Source organism: Cupressus sempervirens, chromosome 9 (genome assembly GCF_028749045.1).
Source record: "Cupressus sempervirens isolate cs-2001-9-10 chromosome 9, ASM2874904v1, whole genome shotgun sequence".
NCBI classification, from domain to species: Eukaryota; Viridiplantae; Streptophyta; class Pinopsida; order Cupressales; family Cupressaceae; genus Cupressus; species Cupressus sempervirens.
This window is the reverse complement of record NC_143126.1, coordinates 484,218,032-484,233,802: the sequence shown is the minus strand read 5'-3', so window position 1 is coordinate 484,233,802 and position 15,771 is coordinate 484,218,032.

The following is a 15,771-nucleotide window of genomic DNA, read 5'->3' as shown; positions in this document are numbered from 1 at the left end:
GTTCGTGTGTGTAGGCGTAATGCATTGTTATTTTCATCATGTTCATCAATGGCATTGAGGACAGTCATTTCACCAGGAACTATTGCAAGCATTTTTGTATTATGAGCATCGACATCGATTCTTCTATAGAAAAGGAATGGCAGTGTTGGGTCTAATGGTGGTTTTCTCATGCATTGTTCATTGATATAGTGCAAATCTTCATTTGCTTGCATGCTTATTCATATTTTGTTGAGAACAGTAATGAATTTTTCATCATTTTGCCTTATTGTACATGTTAACAAATAACATTTAACATTGTCTATCCAAAAATTGTAAGGCATCAATTTTGACATAGTTGCTTTATTTTCAAATACGACTGCATCAAGTACTGGTTGTGCTTGGTATAAGTCTCCACAAAAAATTATATCGACGTTTCCAAAGTGTACGGTAGGCATTTGCATTATCTCACGCAATCGTTTGTCAATGTAACGTAGGAATGTTGCACCAACTAATGATATCTCATCAATGAGAAGTACACGTAATTGATCATAGTGCTTTGACATTGCATCTAGTATGTCGCTATTGAGTGGCAAGAATTCAGATGTGATAAAAGGTATGTGGAATGCTGAATGTAATGTGACTCCACCTACATTGTGTGCTGCCTTTCCTATGTAAGCTGTTATTAGGCCTTTTGGTTTGTTGGGATCACTGTCGATGTACTTATTGTAGATCTGAAGGAGAGCTTGGTATATAACTTTTGCAGTGAAAGTCTTTCCAGTTCCAGCTCCGCCTGTCAAGAATAGATGCAATGGGTTCTTGTTGTTTTTAAATTTTTTTTTAACAATATCTTTGACGATTGCTCGTTGTTCTCTATTTAGCATTTGCCTCAATTTGTAGTACTCATCGTTGTCCATAATTTGTGGATGGTGGCTTATTTCAAAAGTGTTATAACGTATGTTGCTTTGTATCTTCTGTACCTTGTGTTGGATGTCTTTTTGTATGTCATATTGCTCAATTTTCTCGTGTTTGTTGACTGTGAGGGTTTGGCTGTCCATTTTGTCATTTTTAGTATCTAGATCCTTGATTGTTTTTTCCATGTCACCCCATGCAGGAGTTGTGTTATGGTTAAACTTTGCTTGATTTGTTATGATTATTTGCTGATAGTATAAATGTGCTTGTTCCCATGATGTAAAACTTTTTTCAATGTGCTCTCATTGATTGTAAATGGAACATAGAGTATTAATTGTTCTCTACAATAATTTTCTAGGTCCATGTGTTTGCTGAAGTTGATAAATCCTATTATACTCGGTTTTGCTTTTTGTGTGTATTTTGTGCCCTTTTTGCTATACTTGGAGACAAATTCTGCAAGGCATATGCTATGAAGGATTGGAGATCGACTTAAATAGTAGTCCACTAAGGATTTTGAGAGAACATTTTCAGACTCATCAGGTTCTTTAAGCAATTCTTTATTGCTTTTTAGTATAAATGTGCGATTGTGATCATCTCTTGTGTCTATGAATATGCACTTTCTTGAGCTATGATTTAGTGGCAGTGATAGAACTATGTGTATTGCTTGTTGTGATGACATTTGTTGTAAATTTAGTAGCACATTTCCTAGCTTTGTTATCATTTGTATTGCATCAATACTATCTTGTTTGTGGTCATTACGTATTCTTTTAAATGCATTTGTCATTGTTTTGTCCACTTTTGTCATGTATGAGCTACAATACATTGCTGCAGCATATGCGTTCAGTACAAATTGTGCATCAGTATTGGCTCTCCATAGTTGTGGAATTCTCTTTGCAAAGCTGTTGTTCCAAATTTTTGATGGCTTTCGTCACAAAAAGAGTGTTGATCATTGTAGAGTTGATCTTAGAGCCAAGATATATTCTTCTTCATTTGTTCCAATTTCATATAAGAACATTTGAAATGTGTATGACAGGTCATAGTTTGCCTTTTCTAATATTGCAAAGATACTTGTTGCTTTTGAACTTATTGCTTCATTCTTCTCTGACAATGGTTCAAGTATTACTATCCTTTGGAGGGGTGGAAAAGGAAAATTATATCTGCATGAAATCTTTCTTAGTCTTCTACATCGCTTTGTGTGGTGGTGCTTGTGAATTGTACGAAGACTAGGCTCTATATGTTCAGTTGCACAAGTAATGTACTTGTCAATAAAGTCTATGATGGATGTATTGCTATCTGTTCCATATATTGGTGCATTTTTTACCCAGAGTAGGAAATGATCATCTTCATTTCCTCGATTTTGGAATTCAGTTACAGAGAAGTAATCCACAACATTTCCAAAGAATGATTCATCAGTTAAAATTAATTTCTTCATTGCATCTATTATGTGCCTATAGTATCATGCACAAGTCACTAGGTCTTTCTTTATTAGATTGAATTTGTCACCTTTTGTTTCATACTCTTTTTGTTGTTCAATTTTTGATTGATGCACATTGTGCAATTGTTCGAGTGCAGTTAATAGTGGATCCCAATTTTGTTCTGCACTAGTAAAAGTAACAAAAAAAGTTGGAGGCCCTAGTTGGCGTATCATTGCAAAAACATTCTTCTTAACTTGGTGTACGTAGTCTGGTGATATTCTTATTCTTTTGAAGTCAACATATCCAATGTCTGATTTGAGAATTCTTTCCAAGTTGGGTTTTTGCTTAACATCTTTTGCTTGTAATTTGCGTCCTTTCAATTGTCCCTTTCGTATTCTTATCCACATTGTAGAGAGTACCTATTGCACCAATATCTTGATTGTCTTGAAGAATATATTTGTCGTGTGGTATGCAAAGTACCTTTTTTATTGTAGGAGTTCCCATCATGCAATCTTTTGGTAAGAAAATCTTTGAATGATGTCTTTGTCACGTGGTTTACCAAAGAATAATGTGGGAAAATTCATTTCTTCAGCATATTTGTCTTTGAATATTCCAATTGGGTGGTGCTCTTGTGCAGGTGCAACGTCAATTATCTTGTCTTGCATTTTATGTATCGATCTAGATTCAGTGAATCCATGTACCAAGGTTTCTGAAGGCTCATTATGTTCTTCATCATCGTCTGAGTGTGTTGCATTTTCACTGAATGGAGAGGATGTTTCATCATTGCAACTTGCATATGTCTTTTCATTCTCAACATTAATCTCAAGAGCTTCTTTCCAATCTTCTTTTATTTTAACATTTTCCATTATGTATAGTGGTGTACTTGTGAGTTTTGAGAGCGCTTGCATCACTACATTTGGCCGCACCATTCCTATTTGAAATGCATTTTTGTATTCTAGTCGCCTTTTGAGAGCAATGGCAATAGTTGTTGTGCTATTGGTTGTTTGTGGTAGTGCATTTTGTATGATATTCATGTTCACAGGAACATTGATAATAGAACCTGTCAATCCCACTTGTGATCTTTTGTATCCTAATTCCCATATTTGAGCAAATGCAATTCTCATTGACAATAGTCATTTTTCTAGTTGTGAAAATATTTGTACATCTTCTATTAGTTCATTAATTCTAATTTTTTTGGTGTACTATATGTTGGGAGCTTGAAGTGTTTCAATGCAAACAAGCATGTTCGACAGATGAAATTATTTGGTGCTTCATATTTTATTTGCGTTAGAGTATAATAGTTGTTCTTTTCTTTTTGTTTCATTGGTTTGATGTCTTTCATGAAACACAATAGTTGACAAATTGAGCATGTGTGTTTTGGTGTATCCTAGACTGTTGTTTCAAATATCTCTATTGGTGACAATCCAGTTTTTATTTTTTTACCAGATGACACTATCCTGCCTCTTTTTTTTGTTCTTTGGATTCTAGATGTGCATGTTGACTTATTTTGAGTGTTCTTGCTCCGATTTGCATTATTCGTTGTATTATTTTGCGTATCTCTAATAAATTTCTTAAGATGACATAGTCGAAGTGCATTTGTTGTATTTTTTCTAGTATTACTTGGAGAATCTCTGATAAACCTCTTGAGGTGACATAGTCGAAGTACATGCTTTCTATTAGGGCTCTCTAGTTTGATATTTTAATGTGCACCTTGTCATGTCCTATATTATTTTTGTTTGCAACTTCTACAATGTGTTGTGCATTATGCTCTTTTATAAATCTCTTCAGTTTGTTGTATTGCATTTGTGCTCGATGAATGACTCTTTCTGACTATAATCTTAGTAGTGGTTCAAAGTGACCAGCAGTAGGATTTGTATCATGAAAGAGGATTGAGTATGCTTCTTCTTCTGTTGATTCATTGAAGTGTAAGTACTTTCTTCTTGTTGTTGTTGACCAAATGCATATTTGTATTTTTAACCACTTCGATAACCAATGAATGCAGAATGTATCTCCCCATAGTTCGACTTCTCCATTGTGTATGTTTTGCTTTGCAGAAAGTCGCATTCTACGCAAATATGTTTCTGGATCATGTACTTGATGCAATTCGTATAGAGTTTGTGGATGAAGTTCTGTACTATACGAATGCAATGCTTCTGATTCACCTTCTTGTTTGCATTGTAAGAAATAATCAATGGTTCCATTTCTTAGCTCAAGTGATGTATATCTATAATTTAGTAGGAATTCCAAGGCGTCAAATAAGCAGTCTCCTATGTTGTACTTGAATGTTGGCACTCTACATAGTCCTTCATTCTCTATTGCAATGTCAATATTGCAAGTTCTATCTTGATGTGTTGGCTTGTAATGCTCTAGGTCTATAATTTCTATTTGATTTTGTATCATTTTATGTTTCAGGAAGGACTAGTACCACCTTGGTTTTTGTGTCACTTGTATACTTACACTGTTTCTTTTCTACATGCGGATATTGCTTTCCTACATGACAAGATGCATCTTTTCAATATACTATTTTTAGTTATCTTGGATTATTTACTTTGATTTTTCTATTCTTTAAAATTACACTTGCCATAAGAAATTATACTATACATTGTAATATGTAGTCCCATTTTTTCAGAAGTATCTAGTATGGAACAATTCAACTTTCATAGAATGATTTAGATTTGCACTATGGTTGTCATGACAAGAAAGTGTGCTTCCGCATTGATATTTTTATAGAAGAATAATTTCATACACTATCTCACAATGATAAATGTAACTTGAAGACATGTAGGCCATACAAAAACTTGTACTTCTTTCTACTATTGCATAGTAAAAAAAGATATATTATGATACTAGAACAGAAAACACATAACATGTTGCATCATTAGAATTCCTTGATGAAATATTCAAAAAACAACATGCTAATATTTTTATAGAGGAATAATTGCATGCACTATTTCACAATGATAAATGTAACCTAAAGACTAGGCAGTACAAAAACTTATAGTTCTTATCTCTTCTACTATAGCATATTAGAAAAAGATATATTATGATACTAGACTAAAACACACATAACATATTGCATCATTAGAATTCCTTGATGAAATATTCAAAAAACATAATGCTAATAGAAAATACAAGTAGCAAATACAAACATTGATACTCCTCTTGTTTTTTGGTCATGTCTCCATGTTATCTTTATGTTTTTTTTCATGTTTCCTCTTCACATTGCCACCTCAATATTAAACAGTCATTGATGAAGTAAAGAAAAATGCTAATAAAAAACACAAGTAGCGAATACATAAATTGCTACTATGCTTTTCTTCAATCATGCCTCCATATTATCTTTTTGCTTTTTCCACCTTCTCTTCACATCTCCACATCAAATATGATATGTTGACTATGTCATCAAGCAATAGAAATAATGTTGAGATTGCTCTGTGTCTGTACCATTTGAATCATAAGTTCAATGGTGAAGCTCAATGACATTATTCTCTGATGTCACATAGAAACTGGAGAAGTCAAATGTGTCATGGTTAACACTACGCATGTCTATATTGTTAGGATTGGTAGCAAGATTGTTTAGAAATGAAGCAACATTTTCACTGGGAACATTACTATCATATTTTTCTATGATTGGATCCATGTTGAGAATTGCAGAATTCCATTTTTCATGAGACAGGTGCATGGGGGAAACAACTTGTTCCAATTGTTGCAATGGGCATGAGTTTATCAAATTTGAGGGATGTATATTCTGATAACTTGTTTCAAAATTGGGTAGTTGAATTGTAGTGGGATAGGTTGATTCCAATAATGGATAGTGAATTTTTGTGTCACTTTCTGAAGAATACATGCTATCTATGCTAGTAGCATATATGGAATTGATATGTTCTTTCGATGGAAGATCTTGTACTAGATTTCTATGAAAACTTTCAAGAATGTTAGGTTTCATGTGCATCATGGTTAGATAGTGTTGGTTCTCAGTGATGGGTATTGTTTGACCAAAATGATCATTTGTATAGACCATTGACATTGGACCATTTTTACCTATTTCTATTGGACATCGTTCAACTTGAAGGGTCAATTGAAGTTGATCTTTCTCTAAGTGAGAGATACTTTTTGTTTCATGTATCTCTGTATCTGGATGCACAATATTTGTAATAGCTTTGTATCCTTTGAAGGATATTGCAGCTAGATCATATGCGATAGCAGCTTCCTCTTTGGTATCAAATGTTCCTAGCCATTTTTGCTTTTGTTGTATAGGATTCCACACTTGTGCAACATAACGACCACTTGAACGTTTCCATACACCTCGATATGAATTTTCTTTTGGACAGATTTTAGATCCATTGCAAAATGACATATGTCCTTTTTTTTCTTCAACTTTTTCAGAACGTTCTTGCAATTCAGACAATTTCATGTATTTAGTTTTCTTCCTGTTTGATCTCATTACATTTGAGATCTGAGTGTTGTGCACATTGGAAGATTGATTATGAGGTGTATAGTTGACATGGAAAAAGTTGGCGTATGCATTACTGCCTCTCATTGACATGCTGGCCATGTCATAGGCAAAGGCTACTTGTTTTGCTGTGTCAAATGTTCCTAGCCATTTTTGTCTTCATAGCTTGGGCAATGTTATCTCTGCTGAAAATTGACCAGATGCTTTCTCGCGAACGCCCTTGTATGTCTTCTCCATTTCTTCTTTTGTGTTTCTATGGCACAATTAAACTTTTGTTAAGACATGTCTCAATACACACATGTTTTCATTACACTACAAATGACCAATCCTCTCAAACAACAATTTCAATTATAAAGAAATGAAAACGATATGCAATTCCAGAAAATAGTAGGTCAAAAATGATTGTTGTCATATTGTTCATAATCATATTTTGTCAGTAGTTACTTGTAGCTTATCTCCATTATAAACATTATTTCCATACTATGATCAATTAGAACACTACCAGCTGATATATACTAATTGTCATTACTACTATCATGACTAGTGACATTACTATTATTGTATGTTGCTTGGTTACATACCAAATGCATACAATATGGCTACCGTACACAGTACAATTAACGTTACAAACCATGGAGTATTGTCCACTGTGAAGAATAGTGTAAAACCTACTAATGTTATCAAGATTAGTGTCAGCCATGCTTTTATTGCAAGTTCTTCATGGGTAGGCACATGCTCAATTTTGTTCTCAGCCAACTTAGTCATCATGTTCTGTGGATATGCTCCATTCACTGCAAAGGGGTTAGCAATCCAGAGACATTGTTCAAAAAGTGGAAAACAAATTGTTTGACTGTGGGTGGTCTCGAGTTACAAATGTATATATGCGTTTTAATCTATTCTATGAGGTTTTGATTATAGATTTTGTAGTCAAGAAGAAAATACAATTAGTAATTTTGCATCTTTAAGATCTATTCAAGCACACTGTGTCTTTGACTTCTTTTGTTGGAAATCATTACTTTGAAGACATAAACTTATGCCAATAGAGATCTTATGAAATGCTAACATGGATCTTAAGGGAATAATACACAAAGAAACAAGCAAATTTTGGAAACTTGTAACTTTTGAAATTTCTAGATTCTAATCAAATGTATAACTTTACTTACTATATTTTTCTTCACTCAATTGCCAAGCTTGTGTATTTGGTCCTTGTTGATTTTCCTGCTTTGCAATAAAAATTTCGTATTAAGAAAAGCATAATCAAACCTTCACAACATTAGATGTAATTAATTAGGTCACTAGTTCTTATTCTACATATGTGAAAAATAATGTATTGTGTGGCATAATCATTGTGCACAAATTAAACATAGTAGATCAAACTTTTACTAGTTCGTAGTCAACTTTGCAAAAAAATGATTAGCTAAATAAAGCTATCTACATGTTTGCAACAATCAAAGTTGAAAACAACTTCTAATATATTATAAAGTGAGATGGAAGTTACTAGATACATATTGTAATATATTTTTTGAAGCCTCAAGGGATACTTCACTAAGAATCAAATGACATTGAAATGACCAGATACATATTATACTATATCATAGTAAAAAATATTATAGCTTTTACATGCAAGTTGTGAACTTTCATTCATAGTAAGCATGAACTTATACATATTCACTATATTCTTCCGGTAATTGTCATCTTGTAATCATTAGTTCATCAATAAAGAAAGCGCCATCTCCCAATATCTGCTACAAGATGAATGCCAAGTGGCTCAAAACTATTCTCAAATACAAACAAAAAATGACATGAGTAATGATGCTTTATGGTCTTAGCTGCCAACGCTCCTGTATCATTATTATACCATTGCCCAATAATTTATGTGTTGTCATGTCTTATAATCCATTCAAGTGAAAACATTGGATATGTTACCACAAGGTTTATTATGGACAAAAGTGTTTCATCTTCAGCAACCATGCTAAATGGTGATAGTTCGCAGAATAGTGTCTTGCATGCTGGATTGAAAATGGTTGTTAATTCTTGTGCAGTGTGATTTCCAGGAGGGAAATGTCTTATGATATCTTCACAATGAACTATGATATGAGCTTCCCTATATTGTCGCACCAAATGTTTTAAGTAAATCAATTCACCATTAGTCATGAATGGGGATAGAACACGAATTTGATTAGTGTGTGGTATTGGCTGAATGTCTCCCCATCCATCATATCTGAACATGACAACATGCTTATCATAAAAATATCTTTCCAATATTTTCCTTTGGCATTCCTCTGGGAGTTCTAGAATTTTTTCAAGAATACTAGATACTGGACTTTCAGAGAGGTGATTTGTATCACGTTCCAATGAAATAAATGCATCAAGAAAATCCATTCTTGTGTATTATGGAGATGAAAAACTTGTTTTCAATGAGGAACATTTCTTAGAATTTATCGAGCATCAGTTAGTTCTAAGATATATGTTGCACTTAGTGTCATTCTTTCATGGATATACTTTTTATGGCAATAATCATACAAATATCATTAATATAAACAATTCCATACATACTATTGAATAAATGTGCAATAGATGACTATCAATTACAATGTTTCATTTTCCATCAATGGTTTCCACTATTCATTGCATGCTAACAATATGCTTTTCAATAAATGTGCAACTGATGACTATCAATTACAATGTTTAATTTTGCATCAATAAATTCCACTATTCATTGCATCTTAATAGTATAATTAGTATTCAAGTTCTAAACTTCGCTATAGTAATAATAGTATCATAAGTTTACAACCAATTATATTCATAACAAAGCTCGAAGAGACATTACTTTAAAAATCTTTTTATTCATATATCAATACAATATTCACATTACTTGTACATACTTGTTCATTCATAGCATAAAGTACCTAGATAGAGCACTTAGTCTCTGCAGTATTCTCCATACTTTGTAGATACATGTAACAATACGCAAAGCACAATAGTCTATGTGTTGTTTTTCACACTTCATACATACATGTAACCATAGGACAAGGACGATGTGGTAATTGAACTTTGACATTAGTACTTCCAATTTATGAGCAAAAGTCAGTTCATAGTACTACTAGACAATCAAACAGTTCATGAAGAGCTTGCAATTGAAGGAGTTGGAGCAGTCAAATCTATAGTTGGAGTAGTGAGATTTGCTTCAGTTGGGAGTTGTTTGTCACTTGGATGCTTCTGTTCACATTGAACACTAGTTTCCTTGGGTAGATTTGTGTACAAAGACATGAATGCATTGTATAGGTTTGTCACTCTTGTCACAAGACATTCACCCAAATGAGTAGCGTGTGCATTTAATGCATGAACTAGAACAAGGTCACATTCATTAGTAATAGCTAAACGCACAGCACTATAAATGCATGATGCAACCTCACACTCTTCAACTGCTTTATGAGAAAAGAGGCTGCCAGCGATAGATGCATGTGGAGTTCCTCGATATGCACAAATTGCTTCATGGTATCCTGTCGGTGGTACAAAGTACTCTCATACATAAGCATTTGCTAGCTTCTCAACGATTGTTGCTTCTTGTACGAAGTCCATACAATTCGACAAGAATCGTGAAACAATATCAGCATAGAAAAATTTTCCTGAAGCATTTTTCAGAAAGTCCTCGCCTATCAGTGTCCTTAGAGATTGCTCGACACATGAACAGTTAAATATGAAAACATGTCCCATTGTGGTTGATTCAATTGGTCCTATAATAGGACAGTCCCACTACGGTCTTGGAATACATACTGGCTTATCCATTTTCAAGTTGTAAAGTCCGTTATCAATTTTTCAATTGTCAGATTCTATAGTGCTTTGAATTTCTAAAGCTAGTTATATTAGTCACTAGTATAATTCTCCTAATAGAGAAAGTAATTGCTGAAGATTTTGAAAAACATGTTGCATGTATTGTCTATAGTGCAATTTTTTTTTATTTAAAAGAAAAATCAACAAGATGCACAATAATACTATTTATTTTTCTGTTATTTTGCTATGTTTTATTTATTAACATTCAAGATGCAGTACATGAAAGTCCATAAAACTAAATAAACTAATTATTTAACAAGCTTCGCGAATGATTGATAAATGAATTAAGTAAATAATCAGATGAGCAACTCTACCAATACAAGTGGATAGGCAAAGGTAGACTGTTGGCATGGATACCAAGCAAAGCATTATTATAATATGTTGTCACAGTTTGAGAGGCCACATCGATGACCCTTCATTGCTGTCGACAAACTAACCACATCATCACTTGTTGGGCAATAACTTATCTGATGAATACGTAATTAGCAATGGTTATGTGCTAAATTCAATAATTCAACATTATATTATTCTGCCTCTTTTGAGCAGGCACATTGCACCAAATAGGAGACACCTCCCTTATAAGAAATGGATTAAATGTCTTGAATTTTAAGTGGTCTTTCTTTCAACAATTCTAACATCACTAATAAATAAAAGGCACTCAATGTAACACCCAGTTTAACAATATTTGCAATGGAGGTTGGCAATTTTTTTAGTCCTATTTTTCTTCTAAATTTAACTTTGCGTATTCAAAATTGTTTGTTTTTTTAATATAGGTTGAAGATTTTGGCTAAAACTAACTATTGATTACCATAAAAATTCATTATTACTTGTGCTTCCATATAAGATTATTAGATGACTTCCTTAATGATATTATGATATCAATCATAATATTTATTTTTATGAATATTTAAATTTGATATTAATTAAAGATATCATATTTTATAGTCTTTCGTTAAATATGATGAATTGACTATATTATAATTATATAATAAAGATCATTTGAAAATATATTTTAATGTAATTATAAACACAAACTTAGACACAAACTTATATTTTCATTTTCCTAAAAATAAAATAATAATCTATGTATTCTATAAATAATATGACTAGTTAAAAAGTATCATATTAATATAGTACCTTAATTTATGAAGTTGGTCCATATATGCATGCATTTCGACACTATATAGAATTATCTAATATCAAATGATGGAGATGTTATCATCAATTTCTAAGGTACAATATTATCATTGAACAAGCTATGACATGGAAGTCATGAATCCATATTACAATGAAACTAATTCATTAGATATGGTGACAAGGAAGCAATGAGATTTGAAAAATTACTAGAAGACAATGAGGAGTGGTTCCACCATTTAGACCTACACAGTAATGATAGCAGCGTGCATTTAAGAACAATGATTTTTCACTAAAGACATATGACTATTTAGTGCCAGTATCGAATCTATGCACAGTGGCTCAATCACAGCGATACACGACATTGGAAGCCTCTCCACATAAATCTTGAGGAGAATGTGGGCATCAATTGACATCAAATCTTTTTCTTAAATTTAGTGGATGATGAATAATGTGATAAGGATAGAAATATCAAACAAAATGTGGTCACAACAGCCATGAACATGGAAAGAAGTCACAAAGTAGCTAACATCATAATTATGGAAGGAAGATAACCACAAACATTATGGCTTCCCGAAGGATTCCTTTGACCTACCACATTATGGCTTCTAGATAGAATATTTGGGCCTATCAAATTATGGTTGCTAGAAGGATACTTCCATGGCATTTTCATTCTTCTTTGGCTTTGCATTCATCAATGTCAATCTCATGAGATTGTGGATTTGTAGGTAGTGGGAGATAGGTCTTTCGCACGACATAGGTGTACGATAGGAGTATAAGTGCAGGATTCATGCATCACTCCAACACATATTGAAGACTCAGGGGGAGTCTAGTAACCTTGACTAGTGCTTCACATAATTGAAGGTAGGTACACGAATTAGTTGGCCAATATGGGGCAGGCACTCGAAGGATATTGGGCTTTGCTTGGTTATGGGCCCATAAGGTAGTAGATCAAGATGTTAAGCGGTTGTCGGTGCCATTTTTTAACCTGATTGTAGGTCAGAAAAGAAAAATTGGGAGATAGAATCACAGCTTTACAACAGCTAGTATCTCCCTTTGGAAAGGTATTCCTATTATCATGACCCAATACAATGCTAATTATATCTATGATCCAAATGGGTCCCTTGAAAACATTTCAAACAGTTTTCAGTCTTTGAAAAAACACCATTTTTTTGTTATTGAAAACTGTGATGGGTATATTTGCAAACTGACACTGCATCTGTGCTACTGGAAGCCATTGGCTTTATTAAATTCCTTCAAGAGCAAGTCTGGGTATAAAAATATAGTTTTTTTTTTCAATACAAAATAAGAGCATGAAGAATAATCAGAACAATCTCAGTGTCTGAAGAGTTTCTAATACATTTCTTCTTTGTCATTTTCCCTACGGGCTCTGAGTATGCCATACATGAAGACTGGTTGTAGCAGCACGGCACAAGGGGTATAATTCTTTCTTTAAAAACTCTAAATTAATATGTGATATCTAGCAAGAATCAATAGTCATATGTATTATATTCATTTGTCGGTATGGGCATAGGGATCAGTTGGCAGTTGGAAGCACATTTGGCCCAGGAGAGGGTTGAGAGGGCAGCAAGGATGTAGGGTTGAACCATGAGACGGATGAGTGGATGGTGGTGGAGTCTTGCCTTCTTGTAGCTATGGAGGAGATAGACATGAAGGATAAGGAGATCTCGGAGGCAACATTCATGGTGAAATCCACTTGGGAGCGATAGGTCTTAGCAGATTAATATTGCTTGAACTCTGGGACAGGCCTCATTGTGGAAGATATGGAATGGATCGTGAACAAGATTCAATAGATAACATCTCTGTTTAAATAGATAACTAATTTTTTTTAAATAGAAGCCAATTGCATTTCAATTTATTGAATACGTGTCAGGGAAGAACTTTTCTTTTAATACATTAATTAGAGATCCTCATCACAAAAGGTTGTAATACAACCTTATTAAAGGGCTGCATCACATTGACCAGTCTCACATGGAGACAACTGAGAATGAATAGCCATTAAATTGCAACCTACAATGAAGAGCATTAATTGGAAACCAAATTCAAGAAATAAAAGTAATTTTAGATAACATGTTTGATTCGTTATAGTCTCTTCAATTAAAAGAATAAGTTTTCAATATTTTATAAGTTCAATGTAATCAAAAGTCATTTTCATTTATCATTGTTCAAACTTAATATAAAATACTTTACTCATTTTCATGAATATATGATATAATTTTACAAAAAAATTCAAAGCGGTGAAATTAAAACAAAAATTAAGTTATGATGAAAAGGAATCCATTGCCAAACACTAACAAAACAGAAGCATAATACACCTAACATTATGTAAAAATTACTGATACCCATAAAATTACTCACCACAAGTATATTTGAACCCTATAAACCCTTTGCTAAATAACCTCGCCAAAGTCTTATACACCTAAAAATTTCTAACCTCAAAACAAAGAACCTCCACTCAATCTATACCTCAAGCTTTTCCCAACTATCAAAGAAACAAAAGCAATAACTAAATTTATTTTGAAAGCAAAAAAAGTTATGGACTTACAAGAAATATTAGAGAGGCAAATAAGGAAGGGAGAACTTGTAGGGAAGGACTCAATAAGCAACGTATAAGGTTTTCAATTGCATAAAGCCCTCTTTTAAAGGTGATCTTCATTATAGGTCACACTTAATGCGCATTACTCTTCTAGTCATGATGTATTTAGAACCATTGTAAAGCCCTCTTTTAAAAGTGATCTTCATTATAGGTCACAATTATGGAGCACTACTCTTCTAGTCATGATGTATCCACAACCATTGGTTCTCATTTGTTTGCTATACTAGTAGTGGAATGTAGAATCTGTCTATTCTCAAGTCAACATATTTTAATGGAACTAACATTAAGTAGTGGAATGTAGAATCTTACTATTGGATATTGGAAACATATTTTAATGGAACAAACATTAAGTAGTGGAATGTAGAATGTTACTATTTGCAAGTCATAGCTTGATTTTTTTGCTATAACTGTGATGTCATCAACAATAATAGATTCAATATATGAATCTCATAAAACATTGGAAACTCTTAATGAGTAATCGCACTACTCTTCTAGTCATGATGTATTCACAACTACTGGTTCTCATTTATTTGTTATACTAGTAGTGGAATGTAACATCTGTCTATTCTCAAGTCAACATATTTTAATGAAACAAACATTAAGTAGTGGAATGTAGAATGTTACTATTGGCAAGTCATAGCTTGGTTCTTTTGCTATCATTGTGATGTCATCAACAATAATAGATTAAATATATGAATCTAATAAAACATTGGAAAATCTTAATGAGTAATCGAAAGTAATACTATATTAAATAATATAATATATTATTATCACCTTTTATTTAAAAATCTCTTATTTGAATCAAAATAAAAGTAATAATATATTACATAATATAATATATTATTATCACCTTTTACTTGAAAATCTCTTATTTGAATCAAAATAAAAATTCATACTTCAAAATACATAATCCAAATTCTTTTTTAAACAAATAGAACATTATGTCATATTTAAACCATTTTATGTTTAAAGGTTCTAAAATTCATTTATAATTTCAATTTTATTCCTCATCTTTCATTTATTTATGTATTTTATATGAAAAATCATGTATTTCATATTTATTTGAGTACAAAACTCTATAGACATGCCTGTATCACTTCTCTATCCTCTACAAAATGATCTACTCTATGAACATTCGAAGGATCATATCATTAAACTTTTGACCTAGCTTATCTAGTATACCTGTCGAACATTTAATTACTTGCGTCTACTTACCAAATTTGGTTGCCTTCTGCTCTAAAGTCGATGATATATTTTATACACTCCCTATCACAAAGGTCCAGGACCATGGCTCCCTATCAATGTGCAGAGCACATTGATACACAATTGTTTTAATTGTGCAAACATATCAAGCAGTTGAACAACTGGAACAATAATTGAAATTGAAAATGGAAGATTCAATTGGGATCCTTTCTCACCAGCATCTAATT